This window comes from Manacus candei, unplaced genomic scaffold (genome assembly GCF_025592945.1).
Source record: "Manacus candei isolate 608988 ecotype Guabito, Panama unplaced genomic scaffold, ASM2559294v1 h1tg000045l, whole genome shotgun sequence".
In the NCBI taxonomy this organism is placed as follows: Eukaryota; Metazoa; Chordata; class Aves; order Passeriformes; family Pipridae; genus Manacus; species Manacus candei.
In genome coordinates, this window is record NW_026138093.1 from 5,629,462 (window position 1) to 5,642,865 (window position 13,404).

Genomic DNA, 13,404 nt, shown 5'->3' on the forward strand with positions numbered 1-13,404 from the left:
CTGGTGAATTCAGAAATTTTTACCAGTGTATCATAGGCACAAGAATTAACACTAATGTTTGGAATCTGCAGTTATCCCACAACTTTTCTAGAAGATCAGTAATTTCTGAGAGCTGGCTCCTGTTTGCAGTATAGAGCAGTCAGCTCTGCAACTGCAGGGTTGCTTCATGTTTGTTTATTTTCCAAGATTTACAGGTACCATAAACTGTTGCCAAAAGCAGGAGAAATGATGAATAATATTTTTTCTCCCCAATAGCCAGAGTTTCATGTGTGTGTGTTGTTGCTAAAACCAGCAAGTCTTCTTCTGAGTAGGAATAAGACTTAGTTCCTAAAGACTGAATTGTAGCAGACACAAGGTCTAATATTTGTTCTTCTCCCCACTTTCTTGCTTTTTCATGACAGATAATGCTCATTATTCTGTGGTAAATGATACTCAGATGTTCTGCAGCAGCAGGAAATTCAATGTGTGGGTACCATTAAAGGCCTGATTCCATTTTCTCACTACACAGTGCAAGTGAATGCATCCAACAGCCAGGGCAGCTTGATAAGTGATGCTGTAACAATTGTCAGGCCTCCAGGAGGTGAGTAGGAAAAAGTGCTTTTTCTGTGCATGGAACAATTCCACAAACACTCTGTTGAACAAAATGTGATTTATTTTCTCAACTGAGGACTGGAAGTTCAGAAGAATATGTTTGCATTAGTAGTTCTTACGAACAAAATTGTCCTTTTTGGCTTCTAATTTGTCACATGGTTAACTTTAGGAACCAGAGAATGAAAACAGTTGTATAGTTAACATATTGTGAAGGTGAGAGGTGTATCATGTACTTCATTTTTTTCCTGTGAATGGTGATGTGCTCTATCAGGGACAGCTGATCTAGTCCAAGAATAGAGAGATTCACCTGCATTTTGGAACCTGTTTTAGAATAGAAGTTGGAAGTGCTGACAAGGAGCACTTACTGGATAGATTTAGAGAATTTGTTTAATAATAGTAACATAAACTACTGGCAATATATTGAGCCAGAATCCACCAGGTTCTTTAGTTGTAAGAAAGTCAGTTCCAATGTGCTGATTTACAGTGACTGAGGCTCTAAACCCCTCTGGCTGTTCTCTTCATAACAATTGGAAATGAGAGAATTGAGCAAATACACCCTGAACACTGTGAGTGTTTTGTTCTGTGGTTTTGTTTTGGTTGGTTGTTGGTTTGGTTTTTTATTTTTCAAGAAAGCTTTTCCATTTCTAGCTGGTGTAGGTGTGTCCCTTTTGCATTCCCTTTGCATGGCCATCCTGGAGAATTAGCTTTGGTTGAATAAATGCCAATGGAAACAATTAATTTAAGGCAGTTTTGAATTCTAATGTGAGAGCCCAACAACTCTTGATCTTGAGAGATGTGTAGGTGTAGCTGTTGAGTAAGAATAGTGTAGAGTGACATACATACCATTTTAAAGGAAAAGAAAAACAAAAACAAAGAAAAGAGAAATCCCACAAACCTTACAGCTCAAAATACAGTTAAACTTGAAACAGTTTACTTGCAAACAGATGGATTAGGTTTGGGTCCAAACCAGCAGAAAGACTTCAGGAAAGTGAGTAAATCCAATACAGAGTTTGTGTGACAGATCACTGAGAAATAAGGAAAAGGTCAATTTCCAGCACATTTTATACTTTTCCAATTTTATTGTCAAGTTGCACCTAATATTAACAAATAGACTTTGTTATAGAATAATAAAACTGCATCTGAGTTTCACTGCTCATTTAAGACTGAGCAGTAAGACAATGTTATTTCTAATTCCAGTGCCACATTTTAATTTTGCACTGCAAAATTTGGTAGTGAAAATTTTACCAAATGACAAAGTAAAGGATCTTTAAAGATAAGCAAGGGTGTGCAGAGGTTTATGACAGCCATTCAGATGGACTTTCTTTCATCATTAGATTGTTGTTGATTACAATTAGAAAACTTACAGCTTTGAAATGATCTTTTTTATGACCTTGTGGTAGTTTAAAAGCAATACCTCATTGGTTAAATAGGTTTTAGTTCGTGCTTCCTTTTAGTTAATGCTTTGAAAACGTGTTATCCTGATTTACACATAAAATCCTGCTGAAAAGCACGTGGCATTCCCTAGGATATGTGTGTTTAACTAGAATTAAATTAGCAGTGTTTAAAGAAATCTTCCATACTAGGACAATGTCTGTTTGCTTTACTGTGATGTTTATTACAATGACTCTTTAAATGCTCTACAATTCCATTGCATGGTAAATTATGAGTGTAATGGTGATTTTACACTGGGCTGTAATCAGTGCCTTCACACTTTGTAAATCATTAAATGAAATCTGGGTGCCACTAAAATAAGAAGAAATTTTATTTTTTACTTCAGCAGCCAAGATTTCACTTAGACAGAAGTTTTGTTTGATCAAAGAGTGAGAGAGATCTCATCAGGTACAAAATCACAGCCTTTTAATGAGTGTGAACATGGAGCATTCTCTTTTCAAGGATAAGAAAAACAATGCTGTTCCAGAAATTTCCATTGTGGGGAGTACTTGATGGAACTGGATGGAAGATTGTACAAAAGGGAGAGTGACAGAGGACAAAGGAGTATTCCATTGTGAAGTTACTGCTGATCACTGTTTTACAATTATGAGACAATTTTTTTTCCAACATGCATTTCTTTATTTACACTGTATATACTTATTTACAGTTAAAAATTTCTCTGTGGGATTTTTCTCTGTAGTTTCGAAAATGAATTTTAAAAATCTGAAATTTTATATCTGAATTCTTGAAACTCTTTGCATAATTAAAGTATTTTTCCTTCATATAGCTTGTTTCCAACCAAACAGTAGCTTGGATACCACCTGAAAGGGGATATCCTTGTGCTGTAAGGAGTGGAAAATGTAAATCCCTGCAAAATTCTGAGATAATGAGACAAAAAGGCCACTGAGAGTGAAGAGAGAAAAGGAGAGAGAAAGGGAAGATACAGCAGTTTATTCTTTTCTATAGTAATGATATTTGCCAAACATACCTTAATGTCTGAGATTTCTGATGTTGTTTGTTGGCTTTTTTACTGTCATCAGGTGAGTGAATATGACCTTTATGCAAAATAAGACAAGATCACAATTTTTTTTTCAAACTAAAAATAACCTCTTAATTTTCAACTTGTATTAAAGAAACCTTTTTCCAGAGTTCTCTGCTGCCTTGCCATATAATTGAAGTGAGGGAATGAAAAAGTGCCCAAATAAGTCAGTCATGCCAAAGTCAAGGAAATCAAGATTTGGCCTTCTACCTGCATTTTAGAGAAAAACTGTCACAGCTGTCTCCCAAATAACTTTGATAGAAGAAAGAAGAAAACTGGACTTGAGTTCAGTTTGTGTTCCTCTCAGGAGATGTCTTTCCTGACACTGTCCCTGCTCTTCTGCACTCCCAGGGAGCACTGGGACTTTGTTTTTCATGGTGATTTGCTCCCTTCTAGCCCAGTCTGCAGCCATTGGGATTTCTGTGTAATCAGAAGTTCTGCTCAGATTTAGTGAACAAGTGAGAAGCAGAACTGGTACACAAACTCTCTGTAGTCTGTAGCGTATTAATGAGTAAAATTCTCTCAGTTTTAAGCAGACAGTTGTGTTATTTATCATAGCAAATAAAGTAAAGAAGAATTAGTGAAAATGGGGCAATGCTTGTAATTCTTCTGCATATCTCTAAAATATTTCTTTGTGTGAACTCCTTTTCATCACTCCATAATTGTGTTACACTTATTTGCCTTTTCTGTGACTGTTTCAGAAGGAGGGTTTTTCTGTTCTTGTCTTCACAGCTCATAACTTTTATTCCTGGGATCAACTGTCTTCTCACATTTTTAAAAAAGCAGATTTTTATGATGTGGTAAGTATTAGTGAGCACAGTATGAGTGAAGTCTTGCCAGAGATTTCATTACTACTTCCTTACGTTCACATCCTAAATTTATAGCACTGTGTTGGCTTTTAAATTTATTCCTAAAGTCGTCTAGACTTTAGAGAAAAAAGAAAAAGAAGGAACAGGAAAAAATAAGAAAAAAAAAAAACCAAAAAGAAAGAACAAGAAAAAAAGAGGAAAAAAAAAGAGAAAGAAAAACGAAAAAAGAGGAATAAAAAAAGGAGGAATAAAAAAAGAAAGAAGCGAAAGAAAGAAAAAGGAGATAATAAAAGAAGACAGAAAAACTAAACCCCCAAAGGCCTATCCTTTCTCGCCGCAAGGACTACAACTCCCACAATGCACCGCGCGGGGCGGAAGCCCAAAGAGGGCGGGCAGGGGCCGTGGCCGCGCGCTGATTGGCTGCGGGGCGAGTTTCTAAGGACGATGCGCGCGCAGAGCGAGCGCCATTTTGTCCGCGTGGAAAGAAGTGCGGGAGAGGCGGCGTCCGCTGCGCTGAGCTGTGAGGGCTGGGGGGGCGGCGAGAGCGGGGTCTGGGGATCCCCTCGGGGGCTGCGGGGAGCGCGGCTGTGGGTGGAAAGGCTGGAGGGCTCGGGAGGGTTTAGCGCGGGGGTTCGGGGGTTCCCGGGGTCTTTGTGAGGGGTCCCTGAGGGGGTTCGGTGTCCTGAGGGGACTCAGGGAGGAGTCTGAAGGTCCCTGAGTGGGTTTGGGAGTCTCCAAGGGGGTTTTGGTTTCTGAGGAGATTTGGGGGGGTCCCAGGTGGGCTTTGGGGGTCTGTGAGGAGGTTTGGGGGTCCTGGGGGGCTTTTCGGGGACCTTTTAGGTAGTTTTGGGGTCTCTAGGGGGTTTACGGGGTCCCAGACTGTTTTGAGGGTCCCTGAGGGGGACTGGAGGTCCCTGAATAGGTTTGGGGGGTCCCAGATATGTTTTGCGTGTCACTGAGAAGGTTTGGGGGGTCCGAGGGCGGGATGAGGTCTCTGAGGGGATTTGAGGGGACCTGGAGAAGGTTTTGATGGGTCAAGGGAGGAATTTCAGGGGTTTTGAGGGGATTTTGGGAGGTCCCCTAAAGCCCAGCAGTGGGGTTCAGGGTGTCTCCCAGCCCCAAGGGGTCCTAGGGATGCCCCCCAAAATCCGGGTGGGGGGAGATGTACCACATCCTGGTAAGGGGATCCCAGTGCCCCCAGTATATCCCAATGACTTCCCAATGACCCTCAGTACAGCTTAATAACCCCCTCAGTAACCACCCAGTGTGTCCCAGTGACCTCCCACTGCCCCCCAGTATGGCCCAGTGATCCTCCAGTGAGCACCCAGTAACCCCCAGTATGGCCCAGTAACCTCCCAGTGTCTCCCCATGTGTCCTGGTAATCCCCCAGTAACTCTCCAGTTCTCTGCCAGTGATCCCCAGTGTACCCCAGTTCACCTCCAGTCCCTCCCAGTGTCCCTCAGTAACCCCCCAGTGCCCCCTGGTTCCCCCCAGTGTGTCCCAGTATGCCCCAGTAATCCCCCAGTGCCCCACAAAGCCCCCCGACTGTCCCCAGTGTGTCCCCAGATGCCCTTGACCTTTCTGTGAGCGTGGGGGGGGGGCGTTTTTGTTGTCAGAGGGTCAAGGGGGGGGCTCCTGGGGTGAGAATTAGGGTTCGAGACATCAGAGATGGGGTTTGGGGACAGTGGGGAGGGGTTTGGGAACAGAGGAATTGGGGGTGTCAAGGGGGGAACTGGGGCTGTGAGGAGGCCCTGGAGACATTGGAGACACCAGGGGGGTCTTGGGGTGTCAAGGGGGGAACTGGGGACACCAAGAAGGTCTTGGGGACACCAGAGGGGGTCTCAGGACTCACCTGCTTGTGGTGCAGTCCCTCATGTCCCCCCCTGGCCCTTTTAACTCCTCCCAAATGTCTCTTAACCTCTATTTTCCCTTTAATCCTCTCCCCTCATAGATCACTTTGATGCCCCAGTGCCCCAAAACCTGTTTTAACTCCTGCAAATGCACCCAAAGCCCCCCAAGCCCCCCCAAATCCCCATCCAACCGCCCCCAGATCCCTTCAAATCTCCCCAGTGCCCCCTCGAATCCCTCCCAACCCCCCCAAAGAGGGATCACCCAGACCTTGGGACAGGAACACAGTGGGCTGTACTGGGGGCACTGGACTGTACTGGGAGGGCCCTGGGGGGGGCTCAGGTGTCCCACGAAAAGGTGGCCCAGCTCCAGGAGAGATCTGGGGATCAGTGAGGAGGTCCTGGTCTGTCCTGGTCTGTCCTGGTCTGTACTGGTCTGTCCTGGTCTGTACCCCCAATCCCCAAAGCCCCTCCCCAGCTCCCCCAGGACCCTCCCAGACTCCAAAGCCCCCCAGGCCCCCCAGGCCCCTGACATGGTCCTGCTGCCCCTTGAGCATCTCCAACTCCTGCAGAACCAGGCATTTCATCAGCAAATGTGCAGGTGACACCAAGCTGGGGGTGTGTTGATGTGCTGGAAGGCAGGAGGGCTCTGCAGAGGGACCTGTGTGAGGAAAAGTGTGTCAGCAGGAGCAGGGAAGTGATTGTTGGGCTGGACTGAGCGCTGGTAAGGCCACCCCTGGAGTGCTGTGTCCAGCTCTGGGCCCTGAGTTGAGGAAGGCCCTGGAGGGGCTGGAGCAGGAGCAGGGAAGAGCAGCGAGGCTGGGGAAGGGAGTGGAGCACAAGTGGTGTGAGGAGAGGCTGAGGGAGCTGGGGGTGTTGAGGCTGGAGAAGAGGAGGCTCAGGGGAGACCTCCTGACTGTCTGCAAGTCCCTGCCAGGAGGTTGGAGCCAGGTGGGAGTGGGGCTGTTCTGCCAGGAAGCAACAGCAGGACAAGAGGGCTGGGTCTTGAGCTGTGCCAGGGGAGGTTTAGGTTGGATATTAGGAAGCAATTTTTTGCTGAGAGAGTCATCAGGCCTTGGAATGGGCTGGGCAGGGAGGGGGTGGAGTCAGCATCCCTGGAGGTGTTGAAGGTGAGAGTGGATGTGGCCTCAGTGCCATGGTCTGGGAAGCACAGCGGGGTTGGATCCAGGGTTGGACTTGATGATCTCAGAGGTCTTTTCCAACGTGGCTGATTCTGTGATTCTGTGATTGCCATTCCTATGGCAGCACATGCTTGAGGCTCCATCCCCAGGGTGATAGAGATGTCTGTCCATATCTATCTCCAAGGTTAGTCTGTAAATGTGTGGTGTTAGAAAAGCAGGCTGAGTTCTGGGCTGGTTGTAGAAGGAGAAAGAAGCCCAGAGGCCAGTGCAAGCAGGCAGCCCTCAGCTTGCACCTGATGTCCCCTCCCTGCAGGTTCCTGTCCTTGAGCCCAGGCCCTGAGGTGAGGCTGAGAAGTGGCGCGGAGGTGAGCCCAGAGCTGTCCCTGAGGTGAGGCTGAGAATAAGTGCAAGGCAGAGGTGCTGCTGAGGAAGGAGAGCCCCGTGGTGGGGAAGACAAGAAGCTGTGAGAGCCCCGAGCAGGTGCTGTGTCCATCCCCTGTGTGCCAGGTGAGCTGGGGCTTTGCTGCAGAGCTGCGGGCGCTGATTTGAGCGTCTCCAAGTGCTGAGATGGTGGGCACCCAGGAACACAAACTGTGCCTGGCCACGGAGCCTGCAAGGAGGAGCAGAGACAGCCCTGGCAGTGTGGGGGGCCAGGTTGTCCCTGTGCCTTCCCCTGCAGGCCCTGGCTGTCCCTGCTGGGCCCCTGTCCATCCCCATCAGGTCCCTGCCCATCCCCCCGGGCTGAGCTCCCCCCAGGAAGTGCCGTGGAGCTGAAGCTGCTGCCATCCCCCCCTGCAGCCACTGCCCCAGCCAAGGGAGCAGCAAAGGCAGGGCCAGGAGCAGAGGCAGCAGCAGGGGAGCCCTGGGGGGCCGGGAAGCTCTTGTGTGGGGCAGGAAAGAGGCGCTGGGCACGAGGCCGGGGCTGTGCTGAGCAGGCCCAGCCCTCACATCCCCCCAGCCAACGCCGGCTGCCCGGGGGGCTTGGGAGGGACCCCCAGCCCGTGTGCCCCACACTGAGCTGGCAGAGAGAGAGCCAAGGGACAGGGCCACGGGCAGGGCCACGGGTGAGGGACAGGCAGGGCCATTGCAGGGCCACGGTGAGGGCACAGCCTGTGGCAGCAGAGCTGCCCAGGGCCGGGGGCAGCCGGGGGTGTTGGGACCAGCCAGTGCTGGGGCCGAGCAGAGCACGAGGCCTCTTGCAGACCCCTGGGGCAGCCTCCCACTTGCCAGCCCCACCCTGGTGGGGTGACACTGTCCCCTCCCTACAGGACACTCCCCCTAAAAACTTTCAAGGGGGCCTTTTGTGTATATTGCTGATTGATGCTGGGGACCTGAGGGAGCCTCTGCAATCCCATCCATGGGGCACAATCTCCTCTGCAGAGCTTGACTCCCTGCAGACTTTGCAGGGAAATCTGTGCTGGCAGCTGCATCCTGAGCCCGAGGGCAGTTTGTATCCCTGAGTGCTGATCAATCCTGGGGACCCAAGGCATCCTCTGCTGTTCCATCCATGCAGCAGGAGTCACCCTGCTGCCCTTGACTCCCTGCAGAGGAACAAGTGCCATCTCTCTGGGAGAAGCCAGATGCTGCCCCCCAGGCCATCAGAAGTGGTGCTGAAGCCTCTTTCAGCCCAGCCCTGGGTGCAGTTTTCTCATCCCCTCACTGAGTGCCCGCTCCCCCAGCTGGCACTGACCAACCAGGGCGTTTGGCACACTTGGTTTGGTGGTTTGGAGAAACAGCCCCAGACTGGCAGGGGGCCAGAGAACCTCGAGGAACAGCCCTGGAGTGTTTTAAGTGACACTACATTAATACAGCTTTTGATTAATATATAGTAAGTCAATCAAGTGCTCATGAAATGACATCACTCCCCTCATCCTCACAATTAAACACCATGTTTTTGGGCTGAATCTTCATATTTTGGAGTATTTTCTGGCTAAACTTTAAGTTTTTGCCGTTTTTGGGGAGGGTTGCTATTTCTGAAGGGGTTGCTATTTCTGAAGGGATTTTTTGCCTGAATCTCGATGGTTTGGGTTTTTCGGGGCTGAATCGTGGTGTTTTGGGGGGTTTTATGGATACAGGATGCCCGGTGAGTTCTAGAGATGGACTTGGGCAGGAGGAACCCCCAAGCCAACGCGCTCAGCCCTTGTTTTCCCCCCATCAGGATTTGTCCTTCCCAAAGGTTGGGCGGATGGAGGAGGAGGCTGCGAGGAAGAGGAAGATGCCTTGGGCCCCCCAGGCAGGTGAGGAGGAAGTCAGTGTCCCTTTGGGCGGGTGTTGTGCTGGCTCTGTCAGCCCAGCATGGCCCCGGCTGCAGGACAACCCCGCTGGCGCCGCCGTCCTGCCGGGGCCGGAGCTGGGGGGATGTCCTTGGCCTTCCCTGTGGGCCGGAGGCAAATCCCCTGCCTGTCCTTCTTGCTTCCTGCCCCAGGCCCCGAGCTGAGGACGGAGAGCCCGGAGGACAAATCCCCCCGTGAGACCCTGGTGGGAGAGGCCGTTTTGAAGGGCTCCCCGGCGCAGGAAGGCAGCGGGGAGGAAAAGGGCCGGAGATCCCCCTGCAGGAGGGACTCCAAAGCCAGCCCAGGGTGCTCTGAGGAGGAAAGAGCCAGCCTGTGCCGGGAAGGCGGCCGGAGCTTGAGGGGGAGCTCTGAGCTGGTGGTCCCTGAGCAGCCTCCCAGCAGGGAGAAACCCTTCAGGTGCTTGGAATGTGGGAAGAGCTTTAGGTGGAGCACCAGCCTCCTCACCCACCAGCACATCCACACTGGGGAACGTCCTTACACGTGTGGGGAATGTGGGATGAGCTTCAGTGACAGCTCCACCCTTCGCAGACACAAGCACATCCACACCGGGGAACGACCCTACCCATGTGGGGAATGTGGGAAGAGCTTCAGTGACAGCTCCACCCTTCGCAAACACAAGCACATCCACACTGGGGAACGTCCTTACATGTGTTGGGAATGTGGAAAGAGCTTCAGGGACAGCTCCAACCTTCGCAAGCACCAAGTCATCCACACTGGGGAACGGCCATACACGTGTGGGGAATGTGGGAAGAGGTTTCAGACCAGCGGGAATCTCGTCAGGCATGAGCGGACGCACACGGATGAGAGGCCCTTCCGCTGCACCGACTGCGGGAAGGGCTTCAACCGGAACTCCCACCTCATCACCCACCGGCGCATCCACACCGGGGAGAAGCCCTACAAGTGTGGGGAGTGTGGGAAGAGCTTCACCCGCAGCTCTGCCTTGACCCAACACCAACGGACCCACCAGTAAGAGAAGCCCCACCAGTGCCCCGACTGCAGGAAGAGCTTCGGCCGCTACTTACACCCCGAATGAAGCCCCTGATGGGGAGGCAACCCCTGGAGTCCAGTGACTGTCAGTCCATCCCTTTCCACCACCCAGTCCCCTTTCCCAGGGGCAGGTTCTGACAACAGAACCCTTCTTGGGGGGGGTGTGGAGATTCCTGCCTTGGCTGGGGACCCCCCCAGGGTCACTCCTGGAGGTTGAGAGCAGAGATCCCCCCACCAGCGTTGGTCTGGGGGAGTTCCATCCCTCTCTAATTAAGAATTTCTCGTTTTGTGGCAGCTTGAGTAGAATTGCTTCAACAATTGCTTTAGTGTAGAGCACTGTCCTATCTTATCCTGTACTCCTGTTAGTTTTAGTGTATATATTGTGCACTAAGTAATTCTGATGAAGATCTTTTGTCTGATCATTTGTATCCCTAAATAAATTCCTTTTTATCAATAGATCTGATTTGCCATCATTAAAAGCTGGAGGACAAAAGTGATTCAGTCACACTTCTGTAATTCCTCTAAACTGAAACTGTTGGCATGATCCAAGGTTGAGATTGGATCCAGCAGCCCCCAGCACCCCACAGTAAGTTGGGAGCTCAGAGGGGCCACCCCCCTTTCCCAGCCCTCCTGTGCCCAAAGGCTCCCATGGGACCGTTTATCCCACCACACTACCCCTGCTCTTTTACCCTTCTCCCTGTTCCTCCCACTTTTTCATAGTCCACTCAATCCCCAGCCCCAATCAGGATCACTCTGGGGGTCCCAATCCCCATTTTTCTCCCCTCTCTCACCCCTTCCACATCATCCCCCCACCCTCCAGCCCTCTCATGCTCAGTTTGGGGGTCCCACTCTCCAGCCCTCTCATGCTCAGTTTGGGGGTCCCACCCTCCTCTTTCCCCACTCTCCTGACCTCTCCCACTTATTTCCCATCATCCTCAGTGGTCCCCCCCTCCACTTTTGGGGGGTCTCACTCCCCTCCCACTCAGTTTGGGGTCCCACTACCCCTTTATCCCCTCTAACCCCCCCTTTTCCCACCGACCTCCCCCTTCCCACCCCCCGCTCACCTAAGAGCTCCTCGCCCAAAGCAGCCGGGGGGGCTCCCAGCACCACCAGTGCCCAGAGAAGTCCTCCCAGAGAAGGGGTTGGGTGAGGTCCTGGGTGGGCTTTGAGTGTGTTTGGGGGTCCTCGGGGAGCTCTAAGAAGGTTTTGAGGGGTTCCCAGCACCTTTTGGGATGAACTGGGTGCCTACTGAGGGGCAGGTGCCCTCCCAAAGCCCCCCCAGAGTGGGTTTACACGGGGGGAAACAGGAGAGTCCCTATTCCCGATCCATCCCGGAGCCAGTTCTGACTCCCCCAAACTCGGCTCCACCCCTCGTTATCCACCCCCCCTCCCCCACTGCCCCCCAATAACCGGGACTGGGGAGAACTGGGAAGCTTTCCTGGGATCAGGAGTGGCAGCAGGGGAGGGGGGGACACACGACCCCCCAAAATCCTCACAGGGACAGGAGGGGTCCAGGCTGGGCCCGAGGCCCTGGGGAGGGGCTGCGGCCGCCGCCGGCTCAGGAGCTCTGTGGGGAGAGAAAAGGGGGTGACAGCGGGGTGGGGGGTCCCCGGGGGGGCACAGACGCTCTGGGGGGACACACGACCCCCTGGGACCCCCCTCACCTTCTGGCGCAGGTAGAAGCCGAGCCCCAGCGCCAGGGAGACGAAGGCCAAGAGGAAGCCCCCGGCCCCTCCTTGGCAGCAATTGCTCAGGCTGATGGAGCCCGGCAGGGCCGGGGCCGCCGGCGGTGTCCGATCCCGGCAGGAAGCGGGGAGGGCCCGGCGGGGTCTGGTAGAAATAAATCAAGGCAGAACTCTCTCTTTATTTTACCCCCTGGGCAGTGACCATCAAGAACTGTCCCTGCTTCACAGCAGAAGCTGCACACACCTCAACAAAGTCTGTGGAAGAATCTGCTCTAGGAAAGTTGGCCCTGGGCTTTTACGCTTATCCAGTGATGGATCTCCAGTCACATATTCCCAGGCCAGTGAGCAGCTGATCTGTCAAACTCTGCTTCCAAAAGCAGGATGTGTGTTGGAAGGTTGGGGAACCAGGCTGGGTTTGGCACAATTTAACACTAAACCAACCCCTTGGCACCAGCAGTAACTCCCCACAGAGAGCTTGCAGTGCCTGCATTCTCTGACGAGATTCTTTTCCAGGTAGAACATCCTGCTACAAGGGGACTGTTACCACCTACCCCAGAAAGGGGGGGGTAACCCAGGTTCTTATTAATAAATCCCTTGGGGTGGATTAGAGTGAAATGAAACTAAATAATCAGTGTTTGAAAACATATATATGTAGGGTTTAATTTAGAACACTTTTGTTTCAAAGGTAAACAGTTATGTTGCCATTTTGGGTGTTATCATCTCTATCTCTCATCTACAGCAATATGGAATAAAGAGAACCTTTAGGGAAAATGCATAAGGGAGAGAAAGAAAGACAGGATAAGGGTAAGGGAGAGTAAAGGAAAGCAAAGCTGAGAGTGGAAAGATGTCTATAGTCACTGCCCACGGGGTCCAGCGATGGAACTTGGGAGTTGCAGCTTCCATGTCTGTCAGTTGAAGTGGTGGCCTTGATCCATTGGGGGTGGGGGAGGGAAGTCCCCACACTCCAAGAAGTTATGAGTTATTATATCCATGGATGGTGACCCGGGCCATGCCACGAACGCCCAACATCTCCTGGGCCTGCGCAGAGTTCCCATGAGGGGCCTGGGAAAAGGGTTTTTCCTGCCTTTCAAGATTGGCTGGAGGAGGGGATGGGCCTTGATGGGCCATCAGAGGTCTAATGCAAAAGTCCTGCAAGAGCCTGCAAGAGTCCCTTGGCAATCCTAGAATGCATAAATCATTAGGTGTTTCGGTCTCTGACAGGTACACAAAGTGTTTCCCCATCCCTCTGCATCATCCACCAAGTGCACCCAAGTCCCTGAGCAGAAACAATCCCATGGGTGGGTTTGCCTTTGCTTGAGTCAGGACTCAACCAAACTATGGAATATGTCCTCCCTATCATATTCCTCATATAGACCACAGGGGTTTTATCCCCTTCAGTGGTATACAGAGGTTCTTTTTGGGCAGGGCCAGTTAGTAGAGTTAACTAACAAGGTTTGTGTGATGCCTTAAAGCTTTATGGATATTTTTTATTTTAGATTTTAAAAGTAGTTGTGTAGTAAATGTAGATGTTAATGTAGCTGTATTATATGCCACCCTTTAGCATAGTAGTTTACACAGA

At 51.1% G+C, this 13,404-nt stretch overlaps 2 pseudogenes; one reads left to right on the forward strand and one right to left on the reverse strand.

Moving 5' to 3' along the window:
* LOC127474811 (zinc finger protein 208-like) overlaps positions 1–13,404 on the forward strand; it is a 1,297,692-nt pseudogene that overhangs the window by 640,945 nt on the left and 643,343 nt on the right.
* LOC127474844 (zinc finger protein OZF-like) overlaps positions 1–13,404 on the reverse strand; it is a 182,655-nt pseudogene that overhangs the window by 130,794 nt on the left and 38,457 nt on the right.